The following is a 12,512-nucleotide window of genomic DNA, read 5'->3' as shown; positions in this document are numbered from 1 at the left end:
GAAACATAGTCATTAAAAAAGCAATAGCCCTATAAGGATTATTTTCACAAGTTCCTCCACTGTAACAAAATAGATTTCCAGAAGAAGGATTAAAGGAAAGACAACTTTGCCACACTTTGTGTAAAAAAAGTCTTTGAGAATTGGAAAGGTGCTCCCAAAGGACAACAAAGATGCTTGAAATACCTTTTGCCAAACAAAGGTCAGACTGAACTACTGAAGTTACTAAGACTTCAGTCTTTGCTTTATCATTTTACCTTTACTGAACATTGATAAATAATCGTTTCTGTACAGGAGACAGTCCTCTCACCTCAGTCAGCATTCACTGGGGTGAACAAGGCACAAACCAATGACTGACCAGACAGGCCATCTCCCTGGCATTGCTCCTATCCCTTGCATGTGGTGGGACTGATGCAACTGGAAAACAGTAATTTTTAATTTGCAAGGTTAAGTCACTGATACATCAACTCCTTGGACTAGGTAGTTGCCCACTTATACAGACTGATGAAAGACAGTGGGAGGGAAAACCTTGTGTTCAATAGGTGCCCAGAAAAGCACCTGGAATGTGGATGCCCCTGGAAATGTTCAAGGCCAGTCTGGATGGGGCTTTGAGCAACTTGCACTAGAGGGAGGTGTTGCTGCCCATGACAGGGGGTTTGAATGAGATGATCTTTAAGGTCTATTCCAACCCAAACCATTCTGTGATTCTGTGTGGAAAGACAGTACAGCATGTGGCAGCAGCAGCTGGGGTTTAGACTGACTTTATGTCTGTGAAAGCAAATATATGGGTGGTAGTGTTTACAGCACTACTGCAGAGGGAAAAGTTTGTGTTAGATACCTCTCAAATTTTCCAAAGCCTATATTTTACCAGTGTAGAAGATGCTTCATAACACATTTTTTCACAAACACAACTCTTTGTGGCAACTCTTGTTTGACCACAACCCTTTGTAGCAATACTCTTCTCCTTCAGAGCTTCCCCCTTCCCCTCCCCCCAACAAAAAACCAAATATTCCTTGCAGGAAGTGAAGTTCAGTATACAATATAAACATAGAGATTAATAGCCAAGATGATGATGTGGTTAAGTTAGAGGCAATGCACACCCTGTGATTTGTCAGTGTATTTTTCTGCTTTGTGTTGCATTGTTTTGTCTCAAGCAAGGAAGTCTTGTCAAGAAGCGAAGAGAGAAATAACTGCAGATTACAAGATTTTTTTAGTAAAACTCAAACAAGAAAAAAAAAAAACTTTTGTGTTGTCATCACCAGGATGATTACAAGAAGTTACACCTAGTGAGACAATTCTCCCTCCTCATACTTCAGTACAATTTCTGAAGTCAGGAACACACAGAAAAGTACCTCTTTGCTCTTTGTCATAGCTGGCATATTTAGAGGCATTATTTAGAGAGTGACATACTTAAGGCCATCCACACCATGCTATACGAAGATCTAACTTGTTCTTTATCCTGCTTCCAGCAGTCATTTAAAAGTATATACCTGGGAAACAACTTGTACAGGCCACGAACATATGACACTTCTCTTTAACACTCTGTCAGCCCTAAGGTAGTTCCACTTCAGGGTAATTCCTGCATTTGTATGTATTTTTGTGTGTTTAGTTAACCCTAGTGGCCCTTGGGCCATGTAAAGCTGCACTATGGCAGCATGCCTTGGCAAGGAGTTTAACAGATTGGTTGCCTGAATAATAATTTCACATTGCTTTCAACATTGTTCCCACTCTTTGAATGTGAAGCCCCTTTGTTATAGAACTGGATGACACTGAACTCAAACAATCCCTCTAAGGTCCTCACAATTTCATAAGTAGATCTCTACAATAACCCCTATATTTCTTTCTTTTGCAGGTTGAGGCATCCCCACCTACTAAGCAGGTCCCAGTACAGAAACTATGCCTGGTCTTTTAACAACCTTGAGTTATCATGCCCCAACTCCTTTATATCTGCTCTGAAATTACAGTACTGAAATTACACACAGTATTCCAAGGATGAGGAAAAGACAGTTATTCTGTGGCACTATGACCTCCTCTGGTTTGTTGGTTTGTTCTTTGCTCCTTTTGCCTTGTGTTTTTAGTTTGTTTGTTTGTTTGTTTGTTTTTGGTTTTGTTTTTGTTTTTGTTTTTGTGGGTTTTTTTTGACCACTATTTCACACTGAGATGACATTTTCTTGACGGTATCAGTCAGAGCCCCAGGACCTCTCTCTGAAGAAGTCATCATCCACTAGTTGTCCATTATTTTATGCGGAAAGCTCAGATATTTTCCCGTGTGAACACCTTATGTAAGATTTCCCTACCCTGAATTTCATGTCAGTTTATCAATCAATCACTCAGATATTTCGGCAGCTCTTCACACTTGACTTTTCTAGCTGCTACCCTTAATGCCATCATCCTATGATCATCTCCTTTCCCAGGTTTTTTATGAATACACTGGCTAACAGAGGTTCCTACATGACTTCCAGCAGTTTGGCCTCCCATTTACTAATTCTTGCCAGAAGTTTCTCTTATGACATGGCTGCAGAGTTTCCTTGAAAATTTTATAAAGATTGTGAAACAATTAAACACATTTATGTGAATATATGGTGTTCTTCAGCTTACCCAGTTGTAATAAACTTTCTGGAGTTCAAATAATTATTTTAAGTATTCTTGCTGAGCCATAGTAATGAAAACAGAAATAAATTGGATTCCTAGCTGACAAAAGCTTTTGTGTTCCTGTTAAGTATGAAAATTCCCCTTTTGACAAAGTGTTTGTAATTTCTGAAAGATTTTAAAACATGATGAATGGTACAGTGCTATTCAAATGTAAAAAGAAGTGGTCAGTCTGTACTATCAAGAATAAAAGATATGAAGATCCTTGAGGGTTCATGGCACTTCCATGGACTGAGCCTGTGTGCTGACATTGTTTTGGTTCTATTCTAATTTCCTTATTTTTCTGTAAGCTTTCACACACTTTTATCACAGTCTGTGATGTTTGCAATGAGGGCACAAGGCTCCGCTAACAAATCCAGACTCAGTAAATACAAATTTGGATCATTTATATCAGAAAGGTGCCATAAAAATTGCATAATCTGAGCTGAAAGTACCGTAGAACTCTTTCACAGATTACATCATCCTTCTCTGTAAATACGTACTAGACATAAAGCAAAGACAAAATAATTTCTAGGGCACACCAAGGCTGATACTAATAACAGAGATTAAATACAGTCAGCAGATCAAAACAGCATCTGGACTCAGTGCTTAATGGAACATTTCAGTATGGAGATATAATGCAACATAATACAGTAATGTTAGTTGATTTTTCACAGACTGATAGTTATACATCATTAAAGCCTGAACAGCAGCTCTGTGTGCTGCTCCTGCTTGCAGACTAGGATCAGCCATGAATAAAATTGTTTTTAATGTCTTCACTAAAGAAGTGCATTTTCAGAGGATACAAACAAAAGCTAAAATTGAAAATACTAATTTTGCTAAAGCCTTACTCTAGCCATGCATGACACCACAACACAGCTATTCCTGCTTTCAAAAATAGCTCTCTTGAAAGGTGAGGCTTTTCTTCTGGAATAAGAATCCATCAAGAATGACTTTAAAACCTAAGCTTTTATTTGCTTGGTCATTTGTCATGTTGTGAGTCATGACTCAGTGCATCAGAGTCCGAGGCTCTGACTGAACAATCACTGTTCAGAAAAGAAGTCTGATATGTGTTGCTGCCTACAATCTTCATTGATTTACAATGCAGTATCACTCCAAGAACTGCTTGCAGACAGCCGTGGCAGATGCTGTGGAGATGTTGTTTCCTGTTCTGTGAAGATCCTATGATGAAACATCACCAAGATGGACTTGTACTGTAATTTTTCTTTAGAAGAGCTGTCTGTTCAGTGGTACCTTCATCCCTTTAAGAAGTCATCTACCATTTATTCATGTTTATACAACAGTTCAATACTCCATACACTTCACACATCCTTTCCTTGCCTATCTTTAGGCCAGCAAGTTAGTGCCAACACTACCCTATGCCAAGCCCTATGTTAGGTGGTGAAGAAGTGATGACAAGAAAATTAAGAATTTTCCAGGATCAAATGCAATCCCATGAGCATTATTATCTCCAGGGAAAAAATTGCAGCTTGCAGAGATTGCAAAAACTTCTGAGTTTTTTACATACCTACAAATGTTTAAAAGTAGCACCCTAAGGTAATACATGAGGTTGCTGATTCTCTATTCTTTATTGATCTTACACAGATTTGGAATAAAAGCTGTAAAATGAAGAAGTTGAGTTTCCCTTTGCTGAAAGGAAGGCTGTTTAGACTGCTAACTCTAAAGTAATTCAGCCAATACTTGTTTGCTGCAAGTAAAACAAGATGACCCTAAAGAATGTCTTTCTCAGCAACTGTCCCTTTATGATAATACTGGTGTTTTACAGTGAGACTGAACCATGTGGGAGATATTATAAAAGTAATATTTTTCTCCATACAGCCCAGAAGGTGCTTTTCTTGAGTATAGAAGAGTGTCATCAGGCCTCAGGACAATTACTGCTCTCCTTCAGGATTCCATGTCGCCCAGTTTTTCAAATGATTCTTTAATCTCATAATGAGGAACATTGTACTGTCATGGGATTCTCAATTTAAATACAGCAGTCTAATTTCACATAGACCATAAGAAAGGGACACAGACAAGGTAGAGTGGGGTAGCAGGGGCATAAGCCAGGCAGTGTCCTTTAGGATAGTAGTGTGGCTCCACATCCTCTGTAAGAACTCCATCACAGAGCCAGGCTGAAGGGTGAATGCTGCCCTGCACCAAACACCCCCTCCTGGGTCTGACATGCACCTGTCTCTAATGGGATTACTTACCCTTTGCTAGGTATGCATAAAGCAAAAGGAAAGCTTTGCTGCCTCAGAGCCTGAATTAATTTGCTTACATACTCTAGCTACAGTGTGATAGGAAAACTCAGCACTTTGAATAAGCTGCTCAAAAATAAATGCAAAGATCCCATGGCATTTTTTAAAAAGATGTATGTAGATAACCTGTGATAATGAATTAGAGAAATATTAGCACTAATTGGAGAAGTTTAGGAGAAAGCAGAGAAAGATGAGCACAGGGATGGAGTCATCCTTTCTTGCAAGGGATGGTTGTAGACTGAGATTTGTTGTCCTGAACTGGAGGAAACATGGTAAAGCATTCATGTGAAGCATGAATGATTTGAAGAGTCACTTTTGGCTGAAGGATACTGTGCATGCTAAAGAGCTACTGAGGTTCAAAGGGCAAGTGCAGAAGCCTCAGGCAGCAAAGCCCAAGGAAGGTTATGTCCAGCTCCAGAAATCTCTGAGCCTCAAATGACTAGAAAGTGGGAGGAAGCATCTTCCATACAATTGCTCTTTTAAAGCATACCTTCCTCCTTCAGGATCTGCTTTGGCCCACTAGGCAACAGCTCTTCAGTCTGGCACAGCATACCATTGTGTGACTCCCTTGGGGCTGAAACTTGTAATCTTGTCTAGATGACCTGACTGTCTTTTCCTCCATCAAAAAAATGTTTAAATGTTTTTGTACAGCAAGAGTACTCTGGGGAGTAAAGAATAGGAGTGGAAAGTAATAGTTGCACTGCATTTAATGTTGCAGCTACAGGACACATAATATTTAATTATTTATTAAGTACTGTGCCTTATGACTGTTGTTATATGCAAAGCTACACATAGAAGTGAGTCTTATTTTACTGAAAATGGGTCAAGGAAAGAGAATTTGACCTTTTAAATAATTGGATTCTATCCATAATAATAATTTTGCCATTAACATGTGTTTGAAGTGTAAAGAACACGAAATGTCCTTGCAAATTGACTAATTTACAGTTAAAATTAACTGTCTTCATTTCACAATGCAATAATTTATTTCATGGAAGAAGAAAAACATATTTCTTGGAAATAAACACTGGTATACTGAGCTAAAGGGCCTACAGTGAAGACAATAGATTTTGTGTGGCTAACCTGAGACACCACAGATCATCACTTAAAAAATAGTCTGCCTCAAGTTACATGTTTAAATTCTGTATACCCTAAAATAATGTTTTATCTGAAGGAGAAGAAGGAGGAGAAGAAGGAGAAGGAGAAGGAGAAGAAGACAGAACTTCATTTCCTTTGTGAAAGATGGATGCCAGACTATAGTAATAATGCTTCCTTCCCTCATTACAAAGCATATGTTGCACTAGCAACCGTTTCAGAGAGACTGATGAACTAAAGCAATTGAACATACAGGCATTAGCAAATGCAGTCTGACCAAAAATCCCTTTAATATACATTCAATTTCAGAATTCCAGTGTCAATGATGCTGAAGTAAACAGATGTAAAGATCAGAAAAGTATCTTGCTTCTCAGAAGATAGGAAGTGCTTGAATTCAGGAAAAACAAATGAATAAGTGTCTCTAGTAATTCACATCTTTTTTATCTCTTTCATAGAATTGCATTTTCAGACATCATGGTATGTATTCTTTCCTAAGAATTTCTTTAGTACTTACTAACTGAAGGAAAATCAAATCATGAGATACTGTAGCAAAAAAAAAAAAAAAAAATCTTCAGGGTACACCACAGGTAAGTAACCCTGAAATGCATCAGATTACCCAATTTTGCATCAGATGCTGATAGAAAGTAGGAAAGGAGCATAAGGACTTGGCTAATGGGATCATTGCTTGCTTAGTTTCATTTCCTGAGATATTTAAAGGGATTGCATATGTTTAAAACTTGAGTCTCTTACTAAGACTTAGTCTTAGTTACCCCTTACTAAGGAGTTGTTGTGTTCAACAAGAAATTACGTAACTGAATTTTCTTAGATGTTTTGATGAAGATGATCTAATGGAAAAGGACTGTGGATGGGAAGGCAAGACATCCTCTATAAAGAAGTACTTTTACTAAATCTTGCTCAGAAGTGAAATAATGATGTATCCATATGTTGTAACGGGTCTATTACCCTCTGCCATCACAGATGAGAGAAACCCTTGGTGCCAGAAAAAGAAGGAGTCTCAGTCTTACAAACTGGAAGAGAAATTTTAGGTATCAGATGGCCAGAATGTACTGTCACATCATCATCTGGAGCATATATCTTCCTATAAATGATAGGGAAAGAGGCTTTTTACAAGTATGGCTGAAGAATCCATTCACCAACACTTCCAAAAGGACAAGTAACAGCAAACCACTCTACCATAACATCAGCAGGCAATAGTGACGGTGTTCCTACTCTGGAAGTCCTCACTGAATGGTGGTGAATTAATTCTAAGAAGCCTGAATTAGCGAAAGTAATATGAGATAACACAAAAGAGCAAAATGTACCCAGAGAAATCAATAAAACTTTACCAGGTTACTTACAAAGTCATGTTTACATCTGAGAAGGAGGTATACATACAGGGAAAGTTCTGCTTATCTGAGGGTGAAACACCCGGTCTCAGTAGATGCAGTGCTTTACAATGCTCTATAGGAATGCTAATGTTCCATCATTAAACAAATTACTCACTAGAGAGGTTTCATTTGATTGACCTAGAAGGCAGGGAGATACATAATAGTACATTACATGACAGGAACAAGAAAATAAAAATAAGGAAAAAAGGCTGTAGAGTGTGAAAAGTGCCTTCCTTGAGCTGGACTAGTACTGTTGATGTTTCAGTCACTTGGTTAGCTACCAAAAGAGCATTAACTGTTTCAAGGAACTGAACAGATTTCTGTTTGCTTTTTACTGCAGCCATTTATATTCTTATTATTTCCAATTGCCTTTAATCAGTCCTGACTGTAGAATATTTTTGTGACAGAGTCTTACTTTAAAAACTAGGTAAGTTTTATACTTCCTTTTGTTGTCTGACATATTTCTGACACTGCTGGATGCTGTGCCCAGGGAGGACATGAGATGACTTCTCCAAATGTTAACATACCTTCATAATGCTTTCTCACTGGATTTCAAAAAGATATTTCACCTTTGTCTTGTCAAAGGCTGAAATTGAATCATTAGGTGAAATAAATGCCCATGAAAATCATCTGATACAATTACACTGTTGAGCTGTGGGATTGGCTTTTCTGGTGAAGGCTATTTTTCAATGCAAAAAGCTTGAGATGAGATGTTGACATCAAGTAAGAGGGACCCTGACATAACTGAAGGCTGGGCACCTAGTTTAGGCATATAAAAAGAGAGGGTAAAAGCTTGTTCCCTTATCTTTGGGATTAAATATGTGTGAATGTACTGAGAGCCAAGGCAATGTATTTTTCACACCACACCTTTCACTTTAGATGATATGCACACATTTACACAAATTTCATATGTTTTCAACATCTGCATTCAAAACATAATTTATACAATTTTACATGCAAATTAAATCCTTCAGTTAGCAATCTGAAGTGCTTTAGAAAAATGAAGGTTTTTCTGACTTATTCTTTGAACATTGAGGTAAAACTATCACTTCCCTTTCCCTTTCTTCTTATATTCCTTCCTCCTGACCTATCAAACAATATTCAGGCAATGAGAGAGCTGGATAGACACAACTTAGCTTGTGAAAATATTGAAGCTATCATAAAAATGGAATAAAGTACACACTTCAAAGGAATTAGGGACAGGTGATCTTGCAACAGAAAATATTGCAGCACTGCTCTATCGGTAACAGATACAGTTGCTCTGCACAACTGCTGCTCCAGCAAAAGCCGTTGTGCACTTCAGCTGTTCTTACTTCATGCAATTATACTGGTGCAAATTCTACTAATACAGTTTGCCAGCACAGACACTAGTTCTAGAAATTTCACCACTACTGGTTTGATGAATATTAATCAAGTATATTAAATATATAAGTAAACAAGTACACTAACAAAACAGTTCTGATGTAGGCTTGTTAAGACCTGACAATGCTTTAGGACTCTGATCCTCTGCTGACAAATGTTTTATTCATCACCGTTCACATCAAACTTACTGACAGCTTGTTTGAATGCTGCCCTTGGTAGGCTGCTGAGTCCCTTTTGTTGCTCTTCATTCCCTCCCTTACTGAAGTATTACCTAAGCTGTGGCTGGAAAGTGGGATGAAGCGACCAATAGCTTTGTTACCTGCCCTGGACAGCACCAGAACATCTGCACAAATTGCAGCCTGGAAACTGAATTGGATGGCTAACCAACAGTCCAGTTTGTATTGCAGAGACCCTGTTGCATTATTGACCAAATTAGATGGATTTAAGCTGGCATAGATATGTTTCTCCTTTCTGCAGAGGAGTCTTTGGCTCCTGCAGAGGACATCCTTAGGCTGCACTTCATTCAGCATTTGTGCAGTGCCTGATGGGCACAAAGGATGCATTTATCTATGACCAGGCTGCTACTGAAGTCCAATATTGACCAATATTTTTTTTTTTTTACAAGGTAATGGATGGCATCAGCTAGATGTACGAAGGCAGTGGAGTGTAGAGATAATCACTCTTCCCTCCCTGGTGCTAGTCTCCCCTCCATTGCTCTCTCCTCCTCTTTTCTTACTTTTCTCTCCCTTCACAGCTTCCTGAAACAGTACAGGTTAAGCTGCAGTTTGAAAGTGAAATAAACACCTTCAGGCTATAGCTGCAATCCGTGCTGGATTTTTAGGAATATTGCACAATTTTTGTCTCATTGGGCTCAGTCTTCAGTTGAGTCACCAATGGCACAAAGGCGCAATGTCTCTGTTGCAGGAACAAAACAATCTCTGTATACTGCCTGTTGGAAATTCAATTGGTGTCTGTCTGTCTGCTTCCCTTTCTTCGTGGGGACACTTCTGAGGCACTATAATTGGCTTAGCTAGGGAGATAAGTGACAATTGTGAATAGGAGGAGGAAAAACAGGAGGAGGAAATCTCTCTATTTTTTTTTATCTGTCTATTGAGATGTCAGTGTCAGCTAAGAAGCACTTAAAAGAGATCTAATGTTTTCTGTCAAGAACAAGGACACATGGAAAGATCTAGTCATGACAGGTAAAGTCAGTTACAAGGATGCACGTGTCTAGGGCATTCTGTAATGTTTCCTGATGAGAGGCTCATTGGCATACTCAGAGCTGGATCACTGCTTTGGGAGACAAGAAAAGGGAACTAATTCAAAACTTTGGGTTTCAACCAGCCACATGCATCGGTTCACAGTCAAACATTTGTCTCTTCTGGGATCTTTGCCCACATTAAATCAGTACAACTTCACTGATTCCCTTGATCTCAAAAGCATGCATGCCTGTTTCCTATATGGCTTCCAGCATCACAGGCTGGTTTACATGGACTGGGCAAATTTGACCTAATATGGATTTGCCTGCTTTTCTTTAAAAAAGTCTCTGTGTGTGTGAAGGAGGAAAATTTGCAGTCTAATTACATGCAGGTTGATTCAAATGGTACCAAGCCAATACAAAAATGAGAGAACTACTGAAGCCCTGAGAGCCTCTGTGTTTCCTGGTTGTGTACAAAAGACACTGCAGCAAATTGTTTCAATTGGCATAATAAGATGAATGAATCATAAAGCAGACAAGCAGCAATTCATCCCTCCACGCAGCTTCTCCCTCTACCCTCTAATAGTATTGTCGTAAGTCAGCTCAGTAATTATATTTTCACTAACATTTTGCTTGCAGTCAGGTTCCTGTGCTGTTACTGACCAAAGAGGATAGCATAGATTCACAGGTTTATCCCAGAAAATAAAATGGTTTTGTAGCTCTAAAGAATTTAATCCCAGGTGCAAAGATCAGAGTTCCCTTCACCAGATACACATCCATCAGTAATCTCTGACCCAGAGTACCCTTGGAAATGAATGTTCAACTCATTTTCACAGATCAGACCAGTGCAAATCTAGTTTAAATAGGCACAGGCTTCAAGCTGCTCAAGAGAGCAGAATACCACCAGCCTTATTTTCAGTTTTTGTACGACCTAAGTAGGCTTAGCAAAAAGTTTCTAGTCAGACACCAAAGCTTTCTTTGATGTCTTTTTAGCATTAGGGTTTTAAGTTGGTAGAGGCTTCACACTGAGGCACATTGTAAAAATGCTTTTCTCATTGCTGAGTTTCATTGCTCGGCAGTGTAAATATAAAATACTAAACTGTACAAACTCTGTTCCTTTTGCCTTCACAGCTATTTGTAGGAAAAAAAGCCATCAGATTTTGGGATCATTTTCTGTGTCCAAAAGTAGGCAGCAGAAATTACAAAGTTATACTTGGCTGTATAGGCATTTTTTTCAAAGCATGTAAGTGTCAGGTATTTGAGCTCCTGGATCATTACTGATTACACTGTCTTGATATCAGTCAAGGGTAGCATTATCTAAGATCTGTTCTGAGTCACATGTGCAATGCTGAACTGTCTAGCTCACCTCATTGGCACTCATGGGAAGGAAGGCAGGGAGGGAGGGAGGGAGGAAGTTAGGAAGGAAGTTAGGAAGGAGGTTAAGAAGGAAGTAAGGAAGTTAGGAAGTTAGGAAGGAAGGAAGTTAGGAAATTAGGAAGGAAGGAGGTTAGGAAGTTAGGAAGGAAGTTAGGAAGTTAGGAAGTTAGGAAGGAAGGAAGTTAGGAAGGAAGTTGCGGAAGGAAGTTGCGGAAGGAAGTTGCGGAAGGAAGGCAGTTCGGAAGGCAGGAAGGCAGGCAGGAAGGCAGGCAGGAAGGCAGGCAGGCAGGCAGGCAGGAAGGCAGGCAGGCAGGAAGGCAGGCAGGCAGGAAGGCAGGAAGGCAGGCAGGCAGGCAGGCAGGCAGGCAGGCAGGCAGGCAGGCAGGCAGGCAGGAAGGCAGGAAGGAAGGCAGGCAGGAAGGCAGGCAGGAAGGCAGGAAGGCAGGCAGGAAGGCAGGCAGGAAGGCAGGCAGGAAGGAAGGAAGGAAGGAAGGAAGGAAGGAAGGAAGGAAGGAAGGAAGGAAGGAAGGAAGGAAGGAAGGAAGGAAGGAAGGAAGGAAGGAAGGAAGGAAGGAAGGAAGGAAGGAAGGAAGGAAGGAAGGAAGGAAGGAAGGAAGGAAGGAAGGAAGGAAGGAAGGAAGGAAGGAAGGAAGGAAGGAAGGAAGGAAGGGAGGAAGGGAGGGAGGGAGGGAGGGAGGGAGGGAGGGAGGGAGGGAGGGTACATTTTATAGATAACTTCCCCCATCCTGGAGGTAAGTTTCTCAGTTTCTCACTTGAAATGCAAATTATTTGTCATGCACATTTCTATACCTTTGTGAAAATTGATCAGAGGGTTTCAGGGACCTTTGGTGATCTTGATCCCACCTCTCTTGGGTTGACCTTTAGTTGACAGTCTGTGCCTGCTTCTTGACCTTATTCCTGCAAGCTGTGGTGTGTTGTGTTGCACTTATCTCCAGAAGCCAGAACAAGGGTGTTTGACACAGAAAAATACTGCCCTACCTCTGTCTGGTCCCCTTGTCCAGCCATATTCTATTCTTTCTCACAGCATGTTCTTACTATCACTCCTTTGTTTAGCTCCAATCTATCTGGCCATCAGTGTTTGAGACATATATGTTAGCCACTTATCTTCTGGCCTTCTACAGCTAGAGGCAAGCAGTCATATATGTTACACATCAAACTGAATCGTACTTCAAGTCTCTGGCCTCAAGC

The sequence above is a fragment of the Vidua macroura genome, chromosome Z, assembly GCF_024509145.1.
Source record: "Vidua macroura isolate BioBank_ID:100142 chromosome Z, ASM2450914v1, whole genome shotgun sequence".
In the NCBI taxonomy this organism is placed as follows: domain Eukaryota; kingdom Metazoa; phylum Chordata; class Aves; order Passeriformes; family Viduidae; genus Vidua; species Vidua macroura.
This window is presented reverse-complemented; position numbering follows the sequence as displayed.